The sequence below is a fragment of the Panthera leo genome, chromosome A1, assembly GCF_018350215.1.
Source record: "Panthera leo isolate Ple1 chromosome A1, P.leo_Ple1_pat1.1, whole genome shotgun sequence".
NCBI lineage: Eukaryota > Metazoa > Chordata > Mammalia > Carnivora > Felidae > Panthera > Panthera leo.
Window position 1 is genome coordinate 73353832 of NC_056679.1, and position 26314 is coordinate 73380145.

General features: G+C 39.6%; 1 pseudogene; it reads left to right on the forward strand.

Annotated features, from left to right (window-relative positions):
• The first annotated feature begins 1202 nt into the window (after positions 1-1202).
• The window catches only part of LOC122229460, a 59698-nt pseudogene continuing 34586 nt past the window's right edge, over positions 1203-26314 (forward strand).

A 26314-nucleotide genomic window follows, 5' to 3' on the forward strand; every position in this document is an offset into this window, starting at 1 on the left:
TTGGCATGATAATGAACCGTACCATATAAAAAGAGCCGTGTTAATGTTTAATGCTGAGGAGGTTTGTGAAATTTCAGTTAAGTGACACTTAAAAACAACTAAGAAAAACGAAAGAACGTTGGAGGGTGTAAGCCATAGGAAAGCACATTGTTCACTCATATAAGGGAGATTGGGTCCTGAAAAAGTCACGTCCTGTGCCGAGTTAAATTGCAAAATAGTGTCAGGCTCTGAACTGGGACCTAGACCTTGAATTTCCTCCCTCCAAGAGCCTTCCTACTGAATCAACTGGTCTGCTTGTATTGGTCTATAGTTTTCCTAAAGTACATGTAAGTTTCAGAAATGTGTAGGGTCTTGATGCAAACCTATGGGACAGTAACATGCAGGAGGGTGGAATGTTCTTTATGTGGTCTGGTGGGAAGGGAGCTGATGAGTAGAGCCACCCTCAATTACAGAAGCGATTATGTGTGTGTTGCCATGGTAACAAAGCACTTTTTTTTTTTTTTTTAGGTAGAGACAATACAATTATTTAGAGGAATAAGCCTCAGAGGATTAGGTCAAGGTAACAAGCTGGTGGATAGAGGTTCCAAGGGAGGCTGATTTTTATGAATGTCAAATAGTCAACCTCATTGCAGACAGAACACTGTATTTGGTGTGTAAGGAAGATAAAGGAGGGAGAGAGGGATTGTTCCTGTTCTCAGAAGTTTACAATCCAATGACTGCGTCAAGATGTATGTGTTGTCTAATTTAATCATGTTAAATTAAGGAAGATGAGCATCCCCATTTTACGGATGAAGACTTGAGGGTCAAGGAAATGAAGTGCTTTATTCAAAGCTACCCAGCCGATACCTCGACATCCTGAAACTCAGTCTGGCTTGGTGAAAATTAGCAGTACCTTAGAACAGAACTTCTCAACACTCAGTGTGCACATGAACCCTCAAGGGGTCTTGTTACAGCACAGATTCCGATTCCAGAAGTCTGGGGTGGGCCTCAGGATGTCTGCATTTCTGACAAGCTTAGCTTTGATGGCGATGATGCCGATCCAGAGGACCACACTGTGAGCATCAAGGCCACAGAATACCAATGTCAGGGTGACTACCATGGCACCCAAGGTGGTGGAAACTGAGCTTACCGGTCACAACTGAGAACAGCGTTTAGAGAGTGACTCTATACGGGGAATTACCTTTCGCATCGCTTGAGTACACATGAGCTGTGAGCACCCGGCAAAGGGATCCATTTGTGTCAGATGTCCCAGCTGCTGGGGGCCTAGGGGCACTGTCCCTTTAATCTGGAATTGAGCTGCTGGGAAAATGTCGAAGAGTGTCCTTAAGGGGTGACCATGATTCACACTCCATATGGTGCAGCTTCTGTCCCCAGAGTGCTCCTCTCTAGCTGTCATGCTTCACAGCCGCCCTTGCTGGCATGGGTGGGCTCCCATTAGCTCTGCCTGGCTGCATGCCAGTTCCCGGGAAATCGTCCTGACTCTCTCACTACCCTTCCTGCTCCCACAGCTAAATGATTAGCTAGGGAATCCCCACAAGGGCTCCCCTCTCACTCCTGTGTGTGGAATGACTTGGCCCTTGCCCTGCAAACATCTCCTGGCACTGACCTCTGACCCACTTCTTGGCTCAGGTGCCTGGCAGCCGAGGGCAGGAGCCGAACACTCCCCCTGCTGCTGCAGATCGGCACTTGCCAGCTCCGGCTCTGCCCCCCAGTGCCTGGGCTGGGCTGGGTTGGGCACATCCATGGGACTGGAGATCAGCTTCCAAAGCAGCTGTCCTGCTTTCACCTCCAACAGCCCTGGAGAGTGAAAAAGCTAGCCTAGGACCTACCCCCCAACAGCCTCTTCACTTCACCAGGTCTGGTCTGTGAGGGGAAACTCCAGGGTGGCTGGGATTTTTCCCAGGATGGGCTTCCTGTTTTGGGCTTGCTGCTGGGTCGCCTGGTGAACTCCCTACTTAGCCTTTCTGCTGGAAGCAGAGGAGACAAAGTGAAGAGAGTAGAAAGCAGGTTCAGAACAAAGCTGTTCTCAAATTTCAGACGGCTTGCTAAGGAGATTTGAGGCTCCCAGGGGCAGAATGCTTTGCATATAGACAACTTGCAAATGAGCAGTCTGTTTGACTAGACAGAACGCTACAGTTCTGGTTAAAAAAAATGTGCCAATGCATTTCTAATTTTCACATTGTTTTTACATAAATTTGCACATTAGGCTCGAGAGGCCTCATATTCAAGTATTGGAGGGATTCACAATTAATTAGTACCCTTAACTTCAGCTGCATTCAAATTCAGGCATCAGACTGGATAAATGGAAAATACCTAAATATGCAAAAATCATTCTTTTTAATTACAATGCAAGATCAGGGAACAGATGAACACCTGAGTGTCACTGTCAGGAGGCTAGGGCTTGATTTCCACTGTCACCTTCCTCAGTCTATCCTGCTCACTTTCTCCATGCACGGGGCCATTTTCAAGAAGCCAGCTGCCCATTCCTGCTTCAGCCCCCCAGGTAGAGACACAGGCAGGTTGTGGGTCAGTTCAACTGCTCAGGCTTCCATTTGGTTCCCCTGTATCGCACTGGAGTAGTGAACGTTTAATAGCTTTCTGAGCCTTTGCCGTGAAGATCACTGTGAAAGGCAAGCTTTCTGTTTCCTATTGTGTTTCATCAGGGATGGCTCTGTTGAGATCAACAGGCATTTGGGACTTGAGTGGTTGTGTTGAACAGCTCCCTCTGGCCGAGATGACCTCCCTCGCTCCTGTCTCCCATTCCTTCCTGCAGACTGGACTTTTATGGAGCCCGGAAGTCCCACAGTCAGGGTTATTGTTTGGAGTCTCCACTGGCCCTCAGAGAGTCGCCCACGATCGGACTGGCTGGCCATTCATCTGAGTGGGATCAAGGGCTTGGCCACCGCACACCAGTTGTATGTCTATCACGTCAGGAGGTTCGTGTTCAATGGCACTTTGTAAAGCAAAGTTCAGGGCGATAATCTCTTTAATAGAACCTATACCATCCCAAACCGCAACAGTGGGATTCTGGTAATAGATCTCTCCAAGCAGCAGGGCAGCTGATTAAACAGATGAAGCAACACAGGGATGTGCCCTTTGGTCACGTTTCACTTCTCAGATTTTAACCCTCTGGATAAACTGGATATCATAGCCTCATGGCCTCTTTGCTGTCTCCAGGTACTGGATCTCCTGTCCGGCTTCCAGCTCGAGGGGAAACTAAGAAAAGTGGATGCACGACCTGTCACACTTTCACACTTCTGACATGGGTTTGACTTTTCAAAGGGAACTTTATTAAATACTAAGAGAGCAGAAAACCAAATTAATGATAGGCAGGAAAGCCTAATGTCAGACAAGTTGTTTGGGCTTTTTAAGGATGCAAGCCTGGTGGGGGCGCCTGGGTGGCTCAGTCGGTTAAGTGTCTGACTCTGCTCAGGTCATGATCTTGCAGCTGTGAGATCGAGCCCTGAGTTGGGCTCCACTCTGGGTGTGGAGCCTGCTTGGGATTCTCTCTCTCCTTCTCTCTCTGACCCTCACCTGCTCTTTCTCTGTCTCAAAATAAATAAGTAAACATTAAAAAAAAAAAAAAAACCCACGAATGAAAGCCTGGTTTCTAGGCTGAGGAGAGATAGGGACTGAGGCAGCAAAGGTGGTCAAGGGCATCTTCTTAAGATATCTGAGTGATGTGTGAAGGAATTTGGACCTCCTCCTGCATAGGGTGTTTGATCACAGCAATGGAATCGAGGAGCAGAATGGAATTGGAGACAGTAATTAAAATTAAAAACAGAGAAGGCTTGATAACTAGATGCCTTGTTAAGATGGGAGTCAAAGATAAATTTAAATTTCAAGTTGCAATTTGCTAAGCATGCCTCATCCTTGATGATACACACAAGGAAAGAAGGATCTGGTAAAAAGGATAAGGCCAGTCCTTTTTTCTTTCCTTCTTTTTTTTTGGTACATGTTGAATATGAGCTACTTTTAGGACATTTGGGGTAGAAATAACTCATTAAGGAAGTAATTTATCTTTTAAATTTCACTTTAAAATTTTTTACAAGTGATACATATTTATTACAAAAATTTCAATGAGTGCGAAAGGGTTCGAAAAAGGAAGTAAAAACACGTCCAGGTTATTGCACATTTCGTTAATATTAAGTAAGCGTCAGTCCAAACGTGTCCCTAAGCAGATAAATGGAGGGAAGGGAAAGGTCTTTCCATCAGCATAAAAAGAAAGCTCACAATGGCACCGTGTCTGCACACTGTGGTAAAAATTAGATGTATTAAAATTATTTTACATAAGTTTAACAGCAAAATATCAAATAAAGGCCTGAAAGATCTTCAGAGAAATATTGAGAGGGAATTATGGAAAGCGTAAGGTGGTGAATGCGTTTATTTATTAAAAATAATTTTTTTTGGTAATGTTTATTTTTGAGAGAGACAGAGTGTGAGTGGGAGAGGGGCAGAGAGAGAGAGAAGGAGACACAGAATCCGAAGCAGGCTCCAGGTTCTGAGCTGTCAGCACAGAGCCTGACGCGGGGCTTGAATCCACAAACTGTGAGATCATGACCTGAGCTGAAGTCGGACGCTTAACCGACTCAGCCACCCAGGTGCCCTACACATTGAATGCATTTAAAAACATATATTGAATTTTATGCAATGTTAACTCTCTAACATAAAATATAGGAAAATGAACATTCTCACATTTCTTCTCTGCCTGCCCTCCAGCATCTAAATTGTATTTATTCATCTATGTTGAGCCCCTACTCTGCGCCAGAAACTGTTTTAGGTGTTTGGGTGAATAAAATGGACAGATTCTTGCCCTTGTGGAACTCATAGTATAGTCAGGGGGAGATAGGAAATAAATAATGAAGGCGAACATGATAATGATTTGGTAAATAAAAAATAAACAAATAGAAAAACAAAGGGTAGGAAGAAACATGTGTGCCAGGTGGAGTGAGAGAAGAAAGTTGGACTCCAGTCATTCATTATAAAGGAGGAGAAGAGGGTCAGGAGTCAATCAGGTGTCTGGGGTAACCATTCTCGGCACAGGAAAGCTGGACTGAATCCCTAAGGAAGGCCTGGCAGGTCCGGGGGCAGTGAGGAGGTCGGCCTGGTTGGAATGGGGTTGGTAAAGAGCAGAGTAATGGAAGAGGAGAGAAAGTGTATTGGATGGAAGGACTGATCGGTTAGAGCCTTAGAGGCCATTGTGAGGACGTGGGCTGATACTGGAAGTGAAATGGGAGCCATTGTTAGATAGTGTGTCGTTGTTGTTGTTGTTTTTTAAATATATATTTACAAAGTTTTTATTTATTTATTTTGAGAGAGATAGAGACAGTGCTTGTGGGGAGGGGCAGAGAGAACGAGAGAGAATCCCAAGCAGGTTCCGTGCTGCCAGCGCAGAGCCCGACATGGGGGCTCTCACTCACGAACTTTGAGATCATGACCTAAGCCCAAATCAACAGCTGGACGCTTAATGGACTGATACCATTCATGATAATATTCACATTATTCTCTATAACTCTAATCTTCACAGAATGTTTCATCTTTTAAAGTGAATTTAGCACTTATTATCAATCCTTCTATGTTAGTGTTTTAGTTTTCTAATGCTGTGTAACAAAATACCCCAAAGCTTAGTGATTTAAAACAACAACTGTGATATCACCTCCCATGATTCTGTGGGCTGACCAGAGCCTCTCAGATGGCTCCCTCACAAGATGGCAGCCCATGCTGGCAGGTGACTGGAAGCTCAGTGGGGGCTGTCCACTGAAACAGCTATGCGTTGCCTCTTTACATGGCCGAGGCGTCTCATAATGACCGAAAGTTGCCAGTTGTTGAAGGCTGAGCCTGGAACTGGCACAGCCAGCTCCATTTCCATGGAAGAGTCCACGTAGAAGGGGGAAAAAAATCCTACTTTGGAGAAGAAAAAAAAAAATTGTAGCCAGTTTTAATTCACCATAGATGACTTCTCTGTTTTTTGAGTTCTTTTATGTTTTTTTTAATTTAAATTGCAATTTTTGATTGTACGTATTCCACGGACTAGTTTTATCTAGAAAGACTCAAGGAGTTTTTATCCCCTGTGCTTTCCTATTTGTGAATATTTATCTTTTTGCTTTCTTCTTGGAAAGTAAAATATTCTTTTTTTCCCTTTTAACATTTATTTACTTTTGAGAGACAGAGACAGAGCATGAGTCGGGGAGAGAGACAAAGATGGAGACACAGAGTCCGAAACAGGCTCTATGCTCCCAGCTGTCAGTAAAGAACCCCACACTAGGCTCAAACCCATGATCTGAGATATCATGACGTAAGTCGGACCCTAAACTGACTGAGCCACCTAGGTGCCCCGGAAAGTAAAATATTATTTCACATTACTTCTTAGACCTTTATGGACATTACAGTATTGTCTACTGGCACTGAGCATTGATGTAGAGAAGGCTTGAGCTAGATTATTTTTTTTCCTCGATGGCTTTTTTTTTTCCTGCTGAATACTTGAAGTATTTATTCTTTGACTCTGAAGTTCAGGACTCCAGTCAGAACATGACTCTGGGTTGGTCATACTATATTGACATGTCTTAGAACACTATATCCTCTGTTTTGATTCAATATTCCTTTTGATTAGGAAAGTTTTCTTATATTTTATCTCTGGATACTTTCCCTGTTTCATATTTCAGCTTTCATATTTAAGAAAAAGTTAATTATTTATTTGGAATAAGTATGTTGGCCCTCTCTTTCTGTTATCTACTCTATTTTTTTTAAAAAGTATCTTTTGCCCCATTCTTTTAATTTGTGGTGATTATCTCCAGTCTTGTACATATTGGTTTGATTCCTTATCATTTCCAAATTATTTTTTACCATGGAAACGATATACATTTGTCCTTGAATTGTTTACTTTGTTCTGGAATGTCCATTATCATCAAAGTCTGTATTTTTAGCATTTAATCTGTTAAATTCCATTTCATTGAATTTATTTTTAGTTATTCTAAAATGTAGATTTTCTTTCAGATTACATTCTTAACCGACTGAGCCACCCAGGCGCCTTCAGATTACATTCTTTATCTATGTTTTGCATGCACTGTTCTTTTCCTTTCTCTTCTTTTCTTTTCCTTTTCTCCTCTACTTTCCTGTCTTTTCTTCCTGTCTTCAACCCTCTTACATTTTCATATATAATACATTCTGTTTACTTTTCAGATTTTGCTAAATATCTTTGCCAGAATTTATTCTACTTTTTGAGGAAGGTGTATTCTACCCTTGAATCATGGATTGTTCTCCAGCAAATTTAGAGTGTATACTCAAATGCACACACTGCCACAGCCCCAAGTGGTTCACATCCTCACATTCACTTCTTTCTCTTGATTCAAAATATCTCAAGATAAGGCACCAGGGTGGCCTAGTAGGTTGAGCATCTGACTCATGATTTCAGCTCAGGTCATGATCCCATCATCCTCGGTGAGTTCTGTGTCATGCTCTGTGCTGAGGGTGGAACTTGCTTGAGATTCTCTCTCTCTCCCTCTCCACCTCTCCCTCTGCCCCTCTCCCCTACTCATGCTGTCTTTCTCTCTCTAAAATAAAATTTAAAAAATCTGAAGATAAAAAAATATAAGGGTATTGCTTCAGCTTGCTTGGTTCCATATTTCAGAATATTAGTGACCAATTTTAGGATGTTGCCTCATTCTTACGGGAGAATGGATGGCATTTGGTTGGGAAGTAGGATTAGGAACTCTGCTACAACAGAATCTAGAGTCTTCTTTTCCTTACCCTGGATCCTACAGGTTGAGTTTCTTAGCTTTGGGTTATGTATCTCAACTTCTTTGTTTCCAGTTGATTTTTTGGGGGGTGGGTGCTGGATTTTACTATTTTTGAGGTAAAATGTGACATTTTGAGATCTGTTCCTAGGCATCATTACTTTTTTCTTGAGTATGGATCACGTTTTCTTGTTTCTCCCCATGTCTAGGTTCTGTTTTCTTAAGTGCGTGCTGGACATTGTACATTATATTGCAGATTCCCTAATTAAGGAATCTTCCTCTGGAGAGGTTAATGCGGTTGACCCAAGTGGCAGTTGCCCCAGTGGGCAGTTAAATTATTGGTTTATTACATTGAGCTTACATGGGCTTTTTAACTGTGCAAGGATAAGCCTTTTGGTTTTGCACTTAGTCTAGTCTTCGGGTTTTATTCTTGAGGCACGGCCCTTCTTCCACAAAAAGCCTGAGTTTTTGAGATTTACAAAACCCTCTCTAATTTTCAGGAATTCAAATCTAAAGCTGTGTCTTCTCTGGTGAGTAGGGGATGAAATGTATGATCGGCTCTTTCTCTCTGCTTTACTCTTTGGAGTCTTCCTTGCACCCGAGCTACTCAGGGGCCAGCCAATGATTTAGGGGAGATTACATGCAATTGGGGAATGTCTTTATATCTTCTTTCTTCCTGGGATTTCTCCCCCAAGTTGTAGCTTCTCTGACAATCGGACACATTTTGCTCCAACATCTCAAGTATGTGTGGATTTCTGCTTTAATTCCACCACCGCATGCTGCATGGACTGATGGCTACCTCGAGGGGAAGAGCTTTGCAATCACAGATCTCACTCAGAGTGGTTCTCTTTTATCAAGGATCAAATACCTTCCAGTTTCGTCCTGCCTTTGGTGGCTATTCATTACCCTCAAATAGTTCTTTTTAACATTTTTTTGCCAGAATTTATAACTGATATCTGTAAGAGGATGAATTCCCCATAAGCCACTTGCCATTACCAGAAACAGTATTCTGTGATTCCATTTATTTAAAAACAGAACAAAATAAACTGCCAACTTTGGGGTGGCATGCTTCGGTGGCAAAATATTAATGAAAAGCAAGGATGTGATTACCTTGCAAATCATAAGAGGTAGAGAGTAGTGGTTGGGAGAACCCACAAAAGGGCTCTTCTGTGCTGGTGATGTTGTATTTCTTAACCTGAACAGTAGTTTATGAATGTTCACCACTGAGTTGTGGTAGACTGGGCACTAATTCTGTCATGAGAGCCCACCCTCCACCTAGGACCTCATTTAAACTGAATTACCTCACGAAGGACCCCCTCCAAATATCATCACATTGGGGGTTAGGGCTTCAACATATGAGTGTAAGGGGGGGGGGGACAAAAACTTAAATTCCATAACCCAAAGGCATAGACTGGTGAAAGGAAAAGAATGGAAGATATATCAGACTACCTTGTGTAAGAAAGCTGGTGTGGCTCTATTAATATCATCTAAACTAAACTTAAGAAAAGGAGTCATATTATCAATAAAGGAAATATTGCATAACGGTGAAGATTTTATTTGTTCTGGAGATGTAACAATCCTGAATGTATATACATCTACTAACAGCAGTTCAAAACATATGAGATAAATATAAAATGAAAGGAAGAAATACAGAATCACACCTGGTAATTTTTAATATCTCTCTCAGTTATTAATTAATAGAACATGCAGCTAAAAATTAAGATTATAGAAGAATTGAGTAATATTATCAACCACATTCACCTAATTGGCACTTTAAAATACTGGACCTGATAACAGCGTAACACACATTTTTATTTCCTAGTGCATATGGAACAGTTACTAAGATCAGATAACAGGACAAAAGATGTGTCAGTAAATACGAAAGATGAAATCCTCTGTAGTATGTCATCTAACCACAGGATAATGCCCATAAGAGAGCTAGAAAATTTCAAATATTTAGCAATGAAAAAAAAATCTAAATTATCCATGGGCCAAAGAAGAAACCACAAGAAATATTTAAAGCATTGTGAAGTGTACGCAATTGAAAACACACAATATCAGAGATAGACTGTAGCAAAAACCGTGGGGTTACTAGCTTCGAATGCTCCCAATAAAGAGGAACAGTTTAAAACTAATGATCCAAGTTTTAACATTACAAAGATAAAAAAGAAAAATACTATAAGTTAAAGATATTTATGAAAGAGAATAAAACAATGGAGAAAACTAAATTGGTTTTTTGAAAAGATCAGTAAAACTGATAAATGGCTAGAATGTGTGATCAAGTTAGAAAGAAATTTGATGATAAACATCGGGAATAAAAGATACAATGCCACCACTAATCCGATAGACATTACAGGGATAATAATAAACAAATAGGAAAAATTTTAGGCCAATAAATTACACAACTTCGATGAAATGGACATGTTCCTTAAACAACACTGCTTATCAAACTAGTGCAAGAAAAAAAAATGAGAAAATATGATTAGCTTTATAGCTACTAAAGAAATTGAATTGGTAATCAAAATCTTCTCACAGAGAAAACTCCAGGCCCAAATGGTTCCACCGATGAATTATCTTCATTACTTAAAGAAATACTCTCCAAATATACTTTATGAAGCAAGAGTGAAAGTGGCAGTAATTTTCCTGTTTTGTAAAATTTTTTGTCAGGTTCTTCATTTTACTTCTCTGCTATCTTTTTCCTCATCTCTTGAGATGGATACAGAACCCTTCTCTTCTAATATACACATTTTCACATCTTTAGTTGCATTCTACAAGTTTTGATATGTTGCATTTTTAATATCAAGGAGTTAAACATTTTTCCAGTTTTAGTTTTAATTTCTTCTTTGATAACAGGATTTAATTAGAACTATTGATCATTAATTGCCAAATATATGAAGTTTCCTACTTATAATTTCTAGAAATTGGTAGCTTGAATTATGGTTAAAGAAAGTATTTGCGGGGGCCCCGGGTGGCTCAGTTGGTTAAGCATCTGACTTTGGCTCAGATCATGATCTCACAGTTCGTGATTTTGAGCCCTGCATTGGGCTTTGTGCTGACAGCTCAGAGCTTGGAGCCTGCTTTGGATTCTCCGTCTCCCTCTCTCTCTGCCCTTCCCATGCTCATTCTCATTCTCTCTCTCTCTCTCTCTCTGTCAAAAATAAACATTAAACAAATTAATTTAAAATAAAAATAAAAAGGAACATATTTGCTTTTATTTTAATTCTTTGAAATTTGTTGAGATTTATTTAATGAATTAGCATGCGTTTTATAAGAATGTATTTTCTGCATGTATAAGAATGTATTTTGAGCACAATGTTATTTGAATAACATTTGTTAATCATATTTTTCAGATCTGTATTTCCACTATTTTTTGTCTACTTGTTCTTCTGATTATACAGAGGTATATTAAAATATCCTACGATAATTGTGAATATACTTATATTCTTAAACTGTTAATTTTGGTTTTTATGTATTTTAAGCTATGTTATTAGATTATAGAAATTTTGAATTATATCTTCTTGATTATTTGAACCTTTCATTATTAAAATGGCCTGTAGTGCTTTTTGTTATAAATTTTATCACATTTAATATGACTACAATAGACTTCTTCTCAGTGCTTGCACAGCATAGCTTTTGGTATCCTTTTATTTGTAACCTTTCTATTTCCTTATATTTAAGATGTCTTTCTTGAAGGCACTTATTCATCTTAAGTTTTATTTATTTGAAAATTACTTTCTCTTACATTTAATGTAATTTGTTATATACTTGGGTTCAAATACTTAATTTTATTAAATGCTTTCTGTTTGAACACATACTCAATGTTCCCTTTTCTTTTTTTTCTTGCCTAATTATGGATTTATTATTTTCTCTATTACATTTTCCTTGTGCATTAGATTGGGAGTGCTAAACACTTACCATTATCATTTTGGTGGTCACAGTAGAAACTGACAACTGAGTTACCAAACACAATTTTCTTGTTACTTTTGTCCTATCCCCAGATAACGTAAGTAACCACCCTGACATACACCACTGATGTTGGGAATTTTATGTGTCTCTATCATAAATAAAGTATTATTTTCACCTGCATAGCCAGTATTCATTAGCCCTTAATATTTAATATATTTTATTGCTCTTTATTATTTTTTGCATTTCTAAGCATCCATCAGGCATGACTGTATTTCTGCCCCCAAATGGTACTTAACATTTTTCGTAGTGAGAGGCTTCTAGTAGAGAATCCTTTTAGTTTTGATCCGCTTCCCCATTCTTTTTTTTTTTTTTTTTTTTTTTTTTTTTATTTTTGGGACAGAGAGAGACAGAGCATGAACGGGGGAGGGGGAGGGGCAGAGAGAGAGGGAGACACAGAATCGGAAACAGGCTCCAGGCTCTGAGCCATCAGCCCAGAGCCTGACGCGGGGCTCGAACTCACGGATCGCGAGATCGTGACCTGGCTGAAGTCGGCCGCTTAACCGACTGCGCCACCCAGGCGCCCCCCGCTTCCCCATTCTTGAAGGCTACTTAAACTGGGTCTGAAATTCTATTTTGGCAGTTATTGCCTTTTAGCACCTGGAAGTTATAATTCCAATTGTTTTGAATTCCAATGCATTTGTTGAGAAATTAGCTTTGAGTCCTACTGCTGATCCTTTGAAAATAATTTTTCTTTTTCCCCCTCATCTGGCTGATTTTAATATTTTCTCTATCTTTGGTTGTCAGCATTTTATGATGTGCTTACATACACTTATATTTTTATTTATCTCGTTTGCTCTTCGTAGTCCTTTTGAATATGTTGTTCGATATCGTTCCTCAAGTTGGCAAACTATCAGCCATTGTTTTTGTGACCATTCCTTCTGTCTGATCTTTTTTTCCCAGACACAAATTACATATACTTTAGGGCTTCACATTGTGACTTCTGAGTTGCTTCCTGTCTTGTGTATTTTCTATAATATTCTGTTTATTTTTTATTTTGAATCTTTTCTTCTGGCCTATCCACAAGTTCACCAATACTCTCTTCATTTAATTGTCTTTATTCTGCTAAAGTCATTCATATCTTTTTAATTTCAGTCATTGTACCTTTTATTTCTGGAATTTTCTGATGATAAGTATCAATTTGGTTTGCATCTTATTGAAAACAGTAATAATACTTTTAAAAAATACAAATTCTACAATATCTGGAACCACCATGGATCTGATTCTATCACCTGTTTTTGTTTTTTTTTTCTCCTACTGGGTTTCATTTAGGTTGTCCTCTGTCCTTGAGTTCTTGGTTATTTTTTATTATGCGTTGGACCCCAGTCACTGTATTCCCTCCCTAAAAAGCTGTCACATGTGCAGCTAATCCTTTGAACTCTCCTCCAGAATTCTAAGGACCTTGGGAAAAATGTCCCTCCATGCTTGCTTAGCCTCCTTTTATCTATATTTCCTATCTTATTAGCTTTTATATTTTCAGTTTCAAAAAAAGGTATTCACACCTATTTTAATCTTTCTGGGATGTTGGCTGAAGTTGTTGACTCTGTGGTAACTTTGGTACTTTTATGTTGATAAATTACCAAGTGTTTATTTAGTCTTCTTTTTCGTTCTTTTCTCTCTCTCTCTCTTTTTTAAGTTTATTCATTTGAGAGAGCGAGCGAGCAGGGGAGGGGGCAAAGAGAGAGGGAGAGAGAATCCCAAGCAGGCTCTGCACTGTCAGCACAGAGCCCAATGTGGGGCTCAATCTCATGAACTGTGAGATCACGACCTGAGCCAAAATCAAGAGTCTGTCGCTTAACCAACTGAGCCGCCCAGGCACTCTTTGTTCTTCTCTTTTATTGGTTGACATTTATACGTGAATTTATTTCTGTGAATGAATTAGTCAATTTTGAATTGGTAATTCACGTGCAAACTTTATTGCAAAACTACTGTGGCAGCCTGTTGTACTAGAAAGTACCATCTCAGACCTGATGTTATAGTTAATTGCTGTCTGCTGCCTTTCAGTCTTATCACTGCATTTCGCTTCATGCTCATGCAGTCACTAAAAATTATAGACATGACTGGATTTAGATCTTATTTTATCCTATCCTATTTGTTGGACAGAATTGGAGGTGGTTATTGCATTTCTTGAGGAAGATTTATCTTTTCGAACTACTCTTCTCTCACCCTCAAAGATGAGCTCATACAGGATGCCTGATTTCAGTCTGGCAATGGACAGGAAAGAGGGGTTGGATATGGAAACTTCTCACTTTTATTATGAGTTGATCATCTGGTCTTCTTACTATGTCATCCACCAGTAAGCTTGTCTATAAAATGCATTCATATGAATGACCCACGGTAAGAAACCATCATTCTCAAGGTTCCTACAAAGAAACATGAGAGAAATAAAGAGGAATACGATATGTAACTCAAAGCTATGGAGAGCAAACATTTTAATTTTTATGCATTAACTGTACTAAACGTTGTCACTATTGCCAACCCCTCTGGCATTTGGGACATGCTAATTGAATCTAATTATAGAGCGACAGAAGCTGATGATACTGTGTGAGAAAGCCTTGTTAAAAAACATTGTTGAGTTCTGGTAAAATGTATACTTTTAAAAATCACTGGATGTCAATTCCCATAAAGAGATGTGAAGGCACCATGAAGGCACCACAGTTTACTCACACGTGGGCTTGATTTTCCTGTGGCGTATCTTGTTTCCACAGGCAGAAAACCTCATTGATTTGGAAGTCGTCCATCAGAATGCCCTTCCCTGTTCCTGAGGACCTAATAGAAAGAGCAGAACTTCTCCGATGTGGTAAGAACTCCAAAAAATCTGTGCCACATCTTGAAGAATATTACTCTGGAATTTTGGACTGTCTGGAAAGTTGCTTCAACATCAATAAATGTTTAAATATTTAACTATAATTTATTCCATCTGGCTCACTGAGGATTATCTTAACATTTGATAATTATTGAGGAGAGCATTTTGAATTTTTGTTGCACGTGTGGCAGGATGATTTCTGAGATACTAATTTTTTCTGTTTCTGCTGTAAGAATTCCAACTTTATTCCAAGCAGTTGGCCACTTTTTGGGTTTCTATACATCAGGAAGTGGTAGAGAACTTGTACTGCTAAGTAGGAACATAGGTGATAGCCATGGGAAGGAAGGTAAAATAAATGGCCTGGGCCCATTTTGGCTATGGATCTCGCCTTTTACCTTGTTTTCTCAAGGCAAGTCTTAGGATTGATGGTATTCCTTTCTTTCAGCATGCTTTCTCCTTGGGCTCAGCCTTCCCTGGCTTTTTGAAAAAACAGAAGGCAACAATTAGATTAGGTACATATCAGAACAGGGCTGAGGAGACGCATTGAGCTGTTTTAGATGAAAGCTTATGGAACAAAATGTTGAAGAGATACAATGTGATTAATGTAATTTTGTATATCTTTGTGTTTTGTGGTGTGACCCTCCCCCTCTGCCCCCACGCCATCAGGCCTTTTTGGAGTTGGTTGTAGATATTATTGATAAGTGATCAATGCTACAATTCAGAATCTTGGTCATTCCTATCTATGTTCATCTGAAGGAATGAATAACACCATCCTCCTCTGCCCCTCTCCATCAGTGACCGCCGAGATAATGGGCAAACCAAAAACTGCAAACTCATAAAAACTTAGAAAATGAAACAAAAGCTGAAGTCAGTGACAGATGACTGTTACAAAATCCAGCCAGAGAGGTCAGAACTATTTATGATCTGAGCTTCTGACTTGCCCGGGTTTTTGATTCTGAACTTTACCTAGCCATCCTTGGCCCAGCATACTTACTGATGACCTTATTTCCTTCCTTGACATTTGATCATTCTAACACCTCTACCGGTAGAGGTAGAGAAGAGTTCGTGGGATCCCATGAACTTAACTCACTGGGGTGTCTAATTGTAGAAGTTGAGGCTTAACATGTGAGAACTCTAGGAACTCACTGAGCAGAATTAAATTCATGGTGAGGTTGATTTTGTATTTATTCCTGAGAGTTGCCCCTAACAAAGGAGAGGAAGAGAGGTTCTCATCAAGGGCTAACGGGGAGGGATGGCAGGCAGGATTCTTTCCTGGCTGGAGAGGGCCAAAGGGTGTCAAAGTCATGTCTGTCCTGACTGGTGCTGTTCTCCTGTCTAGCCTTGCCTATCATGGCTTGGGACTGTTTAAGAGATTTCTTCATTAACACTTTTTTTTAATGTTTTATTTATTTTTGAGAGACAGAGAGACAGAGTATGAGCAGGGGAGGAGCAGAGAGAGAAGGAGACACAGAATCCAAAGCAGGCTCCAGGCTCTGAGCTGTCAGCACAGAGCCCAACACGGGGCTTGAACTCATGAACTGTAAGATCATGACCTGAGCCAAAGTCGGACGCTTAACCGGCTGAGCCACCCAGGCGCCACTGATTTCTTCATTTTTATTGGGAGTCCTGGGTTTAACTATTGCGCTCATTTTCCAACATAAGCTTTTATCCTGCACTGTTCTGGCTTCTGTCCTTTAGTCTCAGGTTGAAATAAATTTGATCTTTATAGCCTGGGGTAGATCTTACCACTTAGATGAATTCTTTACAGTGGTTGGGTAGGTAGATAGATAGACGGATAAATAGATATCCTTTGCCTCTATATGGAAGTTAGGAATTGAAGATAAACCTATGCTAGGATTCACCTGCTCATGGAGTATGCCTTCAGTGGAGAATTTTGATGAGGTCCCCTGCACGTGGTCTTGTCTTCTGGTTTGCTTGTGCTGGAGTTTATAAACCTTCCAAAGACTAACACTTTAAATCAACTCACAAGAGAATGATGTATGAACATAATGGCAAGCTGTTATTGACAATGGAGAAAATATATTTCCAGTGGCCTCAAGCCAATGCCTCCTTTACAGTATCGGGGTAACTCAGGGGTACTCAAAATTCTACTTTTCGATATTGTACAAAAAGAAAGAGATCACCTTGAGGACTGTTTTTTTTCCAGGCTCTGGAAAATCCAAGGCACTCTCACTGCCTTTCATATTTTCTGGCTCTAGAAAGAAGCAGAGTGTTTCTGCCTTGATTTCAGTATTGCTTTTTTTCTGAATCATTCTTGACAAACACTGGAAAATTTCTCTGCTTTGCACTTGTCTATCTTTGGTCCCTTGATGTTCACAGTTCTGCAGTATAAGAATTCCATCGATTACACAAAATTTTCTTGATGCCCAGTTGTGATGGTTAATTTTATGTGTCAGTTTGAGTGGACCACGGGTACCCAGATTAAATATTGTTTCTGGCTGTATCTGTGAAGGTGTTTCTGGATGGGATTTGCATTTGAATAGGTGGGCTCAGCAGGGTTGACTGCCCTCCCCTGTGTGGGTGGGCATCTTCCAAGTGTTTGAGAGCCTGAATAGAACAAAAGGCAGAGGAAGGAAGAATTCATCCTTTTTTTTTTTTTCCTGCCTCAAGTAATTAAACTGGGTCCATCTCATCTTAATTTCTCCTGCTCTCAAAATGGGATTCACAGGCTTTTGGACTGAGGCTTTTGGACTCAGACTCATTATCCCCCTGGCTTTCCTGGGTCTCCCACTTGCAGATGGCAGACCTTGGGACTTCTGAGCCAATTCCTTGTAACTTCTCTCTGTCCTGGTTCTCTTTCTGGGGGGGTGGGGGGGGGGAGAATGTGGTCCTGACTAATGTACAAGTCAAGTCTTTACTGGGCTAAATCCTGGTTCTTCAGAATTCTACCTAGAAACATTAAAACTTGCCTTTCCCCTGACGTGTTTATTCAGTAATATAATTCACAGGAGATACCTTAATTTTAGATTTTAGGTGAGCATTTCCTAATTCCATAAGTTGCATTTATAAATTACTGTACACATAAAAAACATATCAATACACATTTCATAACAAATATCCCCAAAGAATCTTTTTTTTTTTACCTAAAAATATCTAAGTTACTTTCTCCAAAGAAGAGGAGAAGGAGATCATTCCTTTGAAATAGAAATTCTGTTTGTGTCACTGACAGGCTTTCTTGCAATAAAGCTGGGATACACTTAATTATTGGAGGAACCAGCATATTTCCCATCCTAAGGTAGTAAGTAAAGAATAACCAGGGTTGGTTTTATCTTTGGAGGACTGTATAGAGCAACGCACACAGGCCTGCCCTGGTCTTAGCAGTGACACTAATGTGTGTAGGAGGAGTCAGAGGAAGGTTGTTGCCAGATGCCCCTGGATAGTGTTAAGAGCAAATTCCCAGGAGCCAGAGTTGGAAGCACTGGCAGTTGAAAAGAACACATAGGGATATAGTTAAAAAAAGGGGGAAGACTTGAGATTTCTCAAAAAATTAAAAATAGAACTACTGTGTAATTCAGCAATCCCACTCTGGGTGTGTATCCCAAAGAATTGAAAACAGGATCTCAAAAATATATTTGCACACCCATGTCATTGCAGCATTATTCACAATAGCTGAGAGGTAAAATCAAGCTAAATGTCCCTCGATGAATGAATAGATAGAGAAAAGATAGCATATACAGTAAAACCTTGGCTTGCAAGTAACGTATTCTGTGAGTGTTCCACAAGGACAGCAAACATTTCTAATAAATTTTAACTTGATAAAGAAGCGATGTCTTACAATATGAGCCAATGGTTCTTCTCTCTAACTCTCTCTCTCTAAGGGATTGTGGGTGATCGTCTCCCATGCTCGGATGCTTGGTTTTAGGCTACAGCGTTTGGCAGAAATCAGTGATTTTTCAGGACATTGGAAGGTGCCCACAACTGACACTAGTGTATTTTTTGTCACTTCAAAGCACCTATGGACAGTCTTTGCTTTTCCGTACAAGAGTGGGCTTAGGAATGCTTTGCTTCGTTCTAGGTCAGGCTGCCTGCAGATAGAGACCATTTCCTCTGCTGCCTTATTGCCACTTACATTCAATACAGTACATGACAAGAGTCTGTTAATACTGCACTGTAGTCAAGTCCATGTGCGTGTATACAATGGCGCCCATGCAGAAAAAGGTTGGAAAGAAAGGCAGTAATAAGATGATTACAGTAGAAGTTGAGAAGGAAATCATCGAAAAGTACGAATGAGGTATGAAGTGGCCGAAACTGCAAGATTTTATAAGAAGCCTACATCTGTATCTCGTCTGCAGAGGAGGAGAAAAAGGGGGAGGAATCCCTTCAAATCACTTCAGATGAGATTAGGGGGACATGTAAAATGTGGGAAACTGCAAAACTTTGTGGAAAAGCACTACCCGAGTAAAGCTTTAGCAGTGATAGTGATGAACCTGTTTAATGACAATGCAGTGTCACACTTCCGTGAAATCTCAAAAGGAGGCAATAGCAAGTGTCATTGGATAGGTTCCTTGTTAAAGTTGCAAGAAAAGAAAAAGATTGCATTGAGCCAAGAGATATCAGTGATTCCATTAGTGATAGTGAAAATCCTCCCACACGATAACCCTCCTCTCTCTTGTCTCCCTCACACCAACCACAAAGGTTTTCAAAGGGAAATGTAGGTTAATTTGTTTATTTTTCCTTATACTTTGTATTTTTCTTAGTATTTTGTATTATAGTACAGTATTGCAATCATTTTACATGAATATTTTTGGGTTGTGGAATGAATCATCTGAGTTTCCATTATTTCTTATGGGGACATTCGCTTTGATGTACAAGTGCTTTGGATTACAAGCATGTTTCCAGAAGGAATTATGCTTGCAAACCAAGGTTTTACTGTACATAGAATGGAATATCATTCATCTTCAAAAAAGAAAGAAATCCTGTCACAGGCTCCAACATGGATGAGCCTTTAAGATGTTATACTTAGTGAAATAAGCCAGTCATCAAAAGACAAATACTGCATGATTACAGTTACACGAGGTATCTGAAGTAGTCAACACTTATAAACGGAAAATAGAATGGGGGTTGCCAGGGGCTGGGGAAAGTGAAAATGGGGAGTTGATATTCAATGAGCGTAGGGCTTCATTTTTGCAAAAGACAAGTTTCTAGAGATGTGTTGCACAATAATGCGCCTGTAGTTAACCACTAATGTACTGTTCACTTAAAACTGGAAGAGATGGTAAATTTTTATGGTATGTGTTTTTTTACCACAACTGAAAAAAAGTCTCTGATCACATGGCTTTTTCTCAGCTCTAGATGTAGTGAAGACACTCCTTACCCTCCTTGGGAACTCTGCACTGTTCCCCTTGACCCACACCTGTTCTTGACCTTGCTCTCATTTTCATACCGATGTTCATGTCTGTGGTTCTCAGTTCACCCAGCTGGGCTTCCTCAAAGGTACAAGTTCTTTCCAAGGCTTCAAGGACCAAGTCAAAAGAGGTCAAAAGAAAGATGTCAAAAGAAAGATGGAAAGGGTTGTTTCTTATGGGACAGGTGGAAACAGGTCCCTTTCAAAGTCGCTTCCCAATCTTTGCCCCATTTTCTTGCTCTTTGTCAGTAAGTCAACTTCAGTGATGGCTTTTGAGTGGAAACGTAGATACAAACTTGGGGGTGATATGTACAGTCACCTATACTTGGAGCAGAGCTGTCTAGATGGGGGAGAAGATGCTGGAGAGCATATTAAAACTTGGGGTAGTAAACTCAGTAACCTTTAAAGTTTTTTCAACCTCTGAGATTCTATTATTCCCCCAAACCGATTTATCTCTTATTGTTATAAGCACAGGCTTTTGTGACCTGTTTACTCAAGATGTCTCTGTTGACATTTTATATTTTTCTAAATGTCACACTATTATCAATTATATATGAAGCTCCTATTAATTTATATGGTGGAAAATTTGTCCAAAGTAAGAGAATTCCATATATTTTTGAGATTTTGAAACTTTTGATTTATACGAAGTATTAAATTACCATAATTTGCTATGGTAACTTCCCATTTCTGCACTGTCTTCTGACTCAGAAAGTGAAAGAGGCCTTTGGCTATGTTTTAGTTCAACGACCTTAAAAAAATATTAGTGAAGTCTTAGCTTTGGTATCAGAATGCCGCCTAGGGACAAACAGCTCTTCTCAATAATTTTACTTGTTTTAACACTGTAATTTATTGGCAACAATTACACTGAGCCAAACTTCCCCTGATGTACTGCACCAAATTAAGTGGGACACAAACACTGAGACCAGATGACCACAGCTTCTGTTATTCATAGTGGAAGGTGATTTCTTGAAGATGGACATCTCTTTGTATCCCATGTAGTTGAAATTTAAATCATGACATATTTGCTAGAAGTCCCAGCCACCAGGAAGAGGGAACAGGCAGTATCCTTTTTAGAGAATGGGGGTTTGAGTGCCTCCAAATTAATCTCTTATGTTTTAAGTATTCTCATTTTATGCAAATAGAAAAATGGATATATTTTTATGTTTATTTTAGTTTTTGAGAGAGAGAGAGAGAGAGAGCGCGCGCACATGCACGCACGCCCACGAGTGAGGGAAGGTCAGAGAGAGGAGATAGGATCTGAAGCAGGCTCTGTGCTGTCAGTGCAAAGCCCCATGTGGGGCTTGATCCCATGAACTGTGAGATCACGACCTGAGCCGAAATCAAGACTCAGACACTTAACTGACTGAGCCACCCAGGTGCCCCATAAAATGGATATATTTAAAAAAAAAAAATTTTTTTTAACGTTTATTTATTTTTGAGACAGAGAGACACAGAGCATGAATGGGGGAGGGGCAGAGAGAGGGAGACACAGAATCGGAAGCAGGCTCCAGGCTCCGAGCCATCAGCCCAGAGCCTGATGCGGGGCTCGAACTCACGGACCACGAGATCGTGACCTGAGCTGAAGTCGGACACCCAACCGACTGAGCCACCCAAGCGCCCCAAAATGGATATTTTTAATATTCATCAAGTGGGCTTCTCCAGGTCACATTTTGGAGGTCATAAGATTTAGAGCATTCGGCACACTCGAGTTTGTAATTTTACAAGTCAGGTAATAAGGTTACAATCCTGCATCCTAAGTACGTCTCTTGGCACCATGTTTGGCTTTCTCTAAATTTCTTGCTGCAAGTTGAGGAATGATTTTACTTCTTCTAACTGCATGATAACTAACTTACAGTTAAACAGTTACTTGAAAAGGCTTTCATGACTTTGTTGTCTTAGATCGATCGGGTCTGCTTTGTCTAGTAGTAACCAGGGATGTGCACCGTGTTTGCACTTGAATCCAGGCTTAAACCACAGCACAGACCAGAAGGATTGGGGCAGATAATAATGAAGGGAAGGGTCATGAACTAACTTACGCTTTCAGTGTGTGAGATTGCATTGTGTTAGCCTCCTTAACATTTCTTCCCTTGAATTGTCTTTGGGCCTATGTGGTTCTTTTGTGGACCATTAGGAACATAAAAAGGATTGCTTGTTTTAAAAATAAAATGATAATAAAAGAACAAATAAAGTGTCCACAGAAAATTCCAGAAGCTTATATAATTTCCATTTTATTATTTTATATATTTTTTAATTTTATTTTTTATTTTTCAAAATTTACATCCAAATTAGTTAGCATATAGTGCACCAATGATTTCAGGAGTAGATTCCTTAGTGCCCCTTAAGCATTTAGTCCATCCCCGCTCCCACATCCCCTCCAGTAACCCTCAGTTTGTTCTTCATATTTATGAGTCTCTTCTGTTTTGTCCCCCTCCCTGTTTTTATATTATTTTTGTTTCCCTTCCCTTATGTCCATCTGTTTTGTCTTTCAAAGTCCTCATATGAGAGAAGTCATATGATTTTTGTCTTTCTCTGGCTAATTTCACTTAGCCATCCACTCCAGTTCCATCCACATAGTTGCAAATGGCTAGATTTCATTCTTTTTGATTGCCGAGTAATACTCCATTGTATATATACACCACATCTTCTTTATCCATTCATCCGTCGATGGACATTTGGGCTCTTTCCATACTTTGGCTATTGTCGGTACTGCTGCTATAAACATTGGCGTGCATATGTCCCTTTGAAACAGCACATCTGTATCCCTTGGATAAATACCTAGTAGTGCAATTGCTGGGTTGTAAGGCAGTTGTATTTTTAATTTTTTGAGGAACCTCCATACTGTTTTCCAGAGTGGCTCCACCAGCTTGCATTGCCACCAGCAGTGCAAGAGATCCTCTCTCTCCGCATCCTTGCCAACATGTTGTTGCCTGAGTTGTTAATGTTAGCCATTCTGACAGGTGTAAGGTGGTATCTCATTGTGGTTTTGATTTGTATTTCCCCATGGATGAGTGATGTGGAGCATTTTTTCATGCGTTGGCTGGGCATCTGGATGTCTTCTTTGGAGAAGTGTCTATTCATGTCTTTTGCCCATTTCTTCACTGGATTATTTGTTTTTTGGGTGTTGAGTTTGATAAGTTCTTTATAGATTTTGGGTACTAACCATTTATCTGATATGTCATTTGTAAATATCTTCTCCCATTCTGTCGATTGCTTTCTAGTTTTGTTGATTGTTTCCTTCACTGTGTAGAAGCTTTTTATTTTGATGAGGTCCCAGTAGTTCATTTTTGCTTTTGTTTCCCTTGCCTCGGGAGACGTGTTGAGTAAGAAGTTGCTGCGGCCAAGACCAAAGAGGTTTTTGCCTGCTTTCTCCTCGAGGATTTTGATGGCTTCCTGTCTCTTACATTGAGGTCTTTCATCCATTTTGAGTTTATTTTGATGTCTGGTGTAAGAAAGTGGTCCAGGTTCATTCTTCTGCATGTCGCTGTCCAGTTTTCCCAGCACCACTTGCTGAAGAGACTGTCTTTATTCCATTGGATATTCTTTCCTGCTTTGTCAAAGATTAGTTGGCCATATGTTTGTGGGCCCATTTCTGGGTTCTCTATTCTGTTTCATTGATCTGAGTGTCTGTTCTTGTGCCAGTATCATACTGCCTTGATGAGTACAACTTTGTAGTATAGCTTGAAGTCTGGGATTGTGATGCCTCCTGCTTTGGTTTTCTTTTTCAAGATTGCTTTGGCTATTCGGAGTCTTTTCTGATTTCATACAAATTTTAGGATTAATTTGTTCAAGTGCTGGGAAGAATGCTGGTGTTATTTTGATAGGGATTGCATTGAATATGTAGATTGCTTTGGGTAGTATCGACATTTTAATAATATTTGTTCTTCCTATTCAGGAGCATGGAATCTTTTTCCATTTTTTTGTGTCTTCTTCAATTTCTTTCCTAAGCTTTCTATAGTTTTCAGCGTATAGATTTTTCACCTCTTTGGTTAGATTTATTGCTAGGTATTTTATGGGTTTTGGTGCAACTGTAAATGGGATTGATTCCTTGATTTCTCTTTCTGTCGCTTAATTGTTGGTGTATAGAAATGCAACCGATTTCTGTGCATTGATTTCATATCCTACAACTTTGCTGAATTCATGGATCAAGTCTAATAGTTTTTTGGTGGAATCTTTTGGGTTTTCCATATAGAGTATCATGTCATTTGCGAAGAGTGAAAGTTTGACCTCCTCCTGGCCAGTTTGGATGCCTTTTATTTCTTTGTGTTGTCTGATGGCAGAGGCTAAGACTTCCAATACTATGTTGAATAACAGTGGCGAGAGTGGACATCCCTGTCTTGTTCCTGACCTTAGGGGGAAAGCTCTCAGTTTTTCCCCATTGAGGAGGATACTAGCGTTGGGTTGTTCATATATGGCTTTTATGATCTCAAGGTATGCTCCTTCCAGCCTTACTTTCTTGAGGGTTTTTATCAAGAAAAGATGCGTATTTTGTCAAATGCTTTCTCTGCATCTACTGAGAGGATCATATAGTTCTTGATCTTTCTTTTATTGATGTGACGAATCATGTTAACTGTTTTGTGGATATTGAACCAGCCCTGCAACCCAGGTAGAAATTGCACTTGGTCGTGGTGAATAATTTTTTTAATGTATTGTTGGATCCAGTTGGCTAATATCTTGTTGAGGATTTTTGCATCCATGTTCATCAGGGAAACTGGTCTATAGTTCTCCTTTTTAGTGGAGTCTCTGTCTCCTTTTTAGTGGGGTTTTGGAATCAAGGTAATGCTGGCTTCATAGAAAAAGTTTGGAAGTTTTCCTTCTTTTTCTATTTTTTGGAACAGCTTCAAGAGAATAGGTGTTAACTCTTCCTTAAATGTTTGGTAGAATTCCCCTGGAAAAACATCTGACCCTGGACTCTTGTTTTTTTGGCAGATTTTTGATTACTAATTCGATTTCCTTCCTGGTTATGGGTCTGTTCAAATTTTCTATTTCTTCCTGTTTCAGTTTTGGTAGTTTATATGTTTCTAGGAATTTGTCCACTTCTTCCAGATTGCCCATTTTATTGACATATAATTGCTTATAATATTCTCATATTACTGTTTTTATTTCTGCTGTGGTTGTGATCTCTCCTCTTTCATTCTTGATTTTATTTATTTGGGTCCTTTCCTTTTTCTTTTTGATCAAACTGGCTAGTGGCTTATCAATTTTGTTAATTCATTCAAAGAACCAGCTTCTGGTTTCATTGATCTATTCTACTGCTTTTTGGTTTTGATAGCATTAATTTCTGCTCTAATCTTTATTATTTCTTGTCTTTTGCGGTTTTGGGTTTTATTTGCTGTTCTTTTTCCAGCTCCTTAAGGCATAAAGTCAGGTTGTGAATCTGAGATCTTTCTCCCTTCTTTAGGAAGGCCTGGATTGCTATATACTTTCCTCTTATGACCACCTTTGCTGTATCCCAGAGGTTTTGGGTTGTGGTGTTATCATGTTCATTGACTTCCATATACTTTTTAATTTCCTCTTTAACTGTTTGGTTGGCCCTTTCATTCTTTAGTAGGATGTTCTTCAGTCTCCAAGTATTTGTTCCCTTTCCAATTTTTTTTCTTGTGGTTGATTTCGAGTTTCATAGCGCTGTGGTCTGAAAATATGTATGGTGTGATCTTGATCATCTTGTACTTACTTAGGGCTGATTTGTGTCTCAGTATATGGTCTATTCTGGAGAATGTTCCATGTGCACTGGAGAAGAATGTATATTCTGCTGCTTTAGGATGAAATGTGCGAATATATCTGTTAAGTCCATCTGGTCCAGTGTGTCATTCAAAGCCATTGTTTCCTTGTTGATTTTTTGATTAGATGACCTGTCCATTGCTGTGAGTGGGGTGTTGAAGTCTCCCACTATTATTATTAATTTCCATTTTTAAAATCACCTCTATCACAGAGTGGCAACACAGCATTCTGAAGCCAGGCTCCTGGGTTTGAATCTTAGTGAAGCCTTTATTATTGGTGTGATTTGGGGCAAGTCAATGAACCATTTTTGTATCTTTGTTTCCTCTTCCATGAAATGGGATATAAAGAGTACCTCGTTCGCTGAGTAAGTGTGAGGATTAAGTGACCATGTGAAGCACATGAAGTGACACCTGTCACATTTAGTACGTTGGAAAAGGCACCATTTCTCACCGTAAAGTGAAGCAAACAAAACTCAAGCTTGGGGTTATCTTTCTAAAAAATCCGAAGGAGAGTAAGTGAATGGGATCAAGAAAAGGGCTTCACTGCACAAAACAAACAGAAGTCCTACTGTAGGTGAAGTGTGACACCAGGAAGAGGCTGAGAAGTAGAAGATATGTCTCCAAATGTTAATATAACATAAAGTTAGATAGGACATACAGGGACAGTCAGGCTGCCATCCTATAAGGATGCTTATTTATGGATTTTCTGAGGTTCCCTGTGCATCTCTCG